The sequence below is a fragment of the Vombatus ursinus genome, unplaced genomic scaffold (assembly GCF_900497805.2).
Source record: "Vombatus ursinus unplaced genomic scaffold, bare-nosed wombat genome assembly UNPS02014813.1, whole genome shotgun sequence".
NCBI classification, from domain to species: Eukaryota; Metazoa; Chordata; class Mammalia; order Diprotodontia; family Vombatidae; genus Vombatus; species Vombatus ursinus.
Window position 1 is genome coordinate 16,303,604 of NW_020954591.1, and position 2,244 is coordinate 16,305,847.

The 2,244-nt window shown below is 45.1% G+C and overlaps 1 pseudogene; it reads left to right on the plus strand.

Annotated features, from left to right (window-relative positions):
• The first annotated feature begins 1,541 nt into the window (after positions 1 to 1,541).
• LOC114022842 lies at positions 1,542 to 1,950 on the plus strand (annotated as a pseudogene).
• The last annotated feature ends 294 nt before the right edge of the window (positions 1,951 to 2,244 follow it).

Below are 2,244 nucleotides of genomic sequence, written 5' to 3' on the forward strand. Positions count from 1 at the left end.
AGAGGATAGGAAAGACACACCAATATCTATCATGGAAAGCAGCATATGTGAAGTGTCGAGAATGTTCTAAACAAAGACCACTGAGGAATGTGAGATATAAGATACTGATCAGAACCTTGTGTATTGTCTAAATAGGAGGATTCACTTAAATAAAAGAGGATAAAGCTGTTTTTATATAGCTTCATTTCTTCCTCTTTCCCCTTCCCCCTAACAATTAAAGGAAAAGTCCAAGCTCAGTCTTTTGATTTCACAATGAAATACTATAGAATTTCCATGGTGATTTGCATTCTGCACTTCGTTCTGTTCCTGGGTCTCCAGTTGTTCTCTTCCGTCTGCCAACTTTCCCCCAGCTGTCTCTTTCTGTCTGGCAAGGCAAGGACCGAGGACTGTATAAGGCAGGGTTGGCACAAGGAAACACATTCGATGATGTGCATATGCTCATTCATTCCACAGGAAGCAAGCAGAGTTGAAGGGCTCTGAGAGGAAAGGAGTGGATACATCTTAAGACAGGGATATTCACTGTCACAGGCTCTGCTGGTTTTCTAAAAACAAAACAAAACAAAACAAAAAAAAAACCGGCTGGAATAAATATTTGGAAGGGGTGGGAAATGTTGCTTACTAACTTTGGAAGCAACAATATTCTCTTTTCTGATTCAACACAACTTGGCCTTTTTAGAGACCAGGTGAATTAATAGGGACTCAGGGCACTCAAATGGCTCCAGTGTAAGAATACTGTACATGAGAAAAAGATTGTTCTAATGTACATAGCCAACTTTTCTCAAGCTTGGCTTAGTTTTTATTTTAGTGATGCTACATAAAACTATATACTGCTGTGGAAACTGATTACTGAACAGGTACTCCAAGCAGTCTGAAAGAATCCAAGGACTTCCGAAAGGTCCTCACCCAGAGGGAATTGCTTAATGATGCAGGAGAATATGATTCACTCTAAGAAGCAGAGCCATAACTAGGACTAGGTAAGTGTCCCTTGTCTTGGGTACACAAAATTAAGGAGTGCTGCAAAGATATAAAATATCCATCTACTTGCCCATTGACTGGGGAATGGATAAACAAATTGTGGAACATGAGTATAAAGGTATATTACTCTTCTGAATATTCTGTCCAGCAATTAATGAGCATTTATATAGCACCTACTATGTGCTAGGCACTGGGAGGTGGGGGGGAGGGCACTGAGGCAAATAGCAGGTAAGTGACTTGCTGTATCACACAACTAGTTAGTATCTGAGAATTCATCTTCCTGACTCCTGGCTGAGAGCTCTATCCACTGTGACACCAACTGGTCTTTTTTTTTTTTTTTAAGGCAATTAGGGTTAAGTGACTTGCCCAGGGTCACACAGCGTCAAGTGTTTGATCTGAGGCTGAATTTGAACTCAGGTCCTCCTGAATCCAGGACTGGTGCTCTATCCACCACCTAGCTGCCCCCTCAACCTGTCTCTTAAATAGGACTGTAGTATTTTAAAAGTGGGAGAGAGTTTTCTGGTCTCCATCTTCGCGCGTCGGAAGCAGGACTAGCTTTCCCGAGTCGCCACCATGCAGCTGTTTGTCCTCGCGCAGGCCCTGCACACCCTCGAGGTGACCGGGCAAAAGACCGTCGCCCAGATCAAGGCCCATGTGGCATCCCTGGAGGGGATCGCTCCCGAGGACCAGGTCCTGCTTCTAGGTGGCTCCCCGCTGGAGGACAAAGCCATCTTGGGGCAGTGCGGGGTGGAGCCTCTGGCCACTCTGGAAGTGGCTGCTCGGATTCTAGGAGATAAAGTCCGTGGCTCTTTGGCCCGAGCTGGAAAAGTGAGGGGTCATACTCCCAAGGTGGCCAAGCAGGAGAAGAAGAAGAAGAAGACTGGGCGTGCTAAGAGGAGGATACAGTACAACCGATGCTATGTCAACGTAGTGCCCACCTTTGGCAAGAGGAAGGGCCCCAATGCCAACTCCTAATTCCCTGGTACTTTCTGTCTGTCCCCAGTAAAGCTGCTTACGACTCTTAAAAAAAAAAAAAGAAGTGGGAGAGAACTTGGAGATTCTCCACTTTAACCTTTTCATTTTTCACATGAGGAAACTGATCCCCTGAGGAAGTGATAAGATCACAGTTAGTGACTGCGGGGGAATTTGACCCCAGGACTTCTAACGGGAAAGTCAACGCTCTGAAGACTCACTATGCCAGAATTTCCTGAAGGTGAAATCCAACAGTACTTTGAGATAAGTGCCGTGAGAGAGAAATGCTGTTTCGGT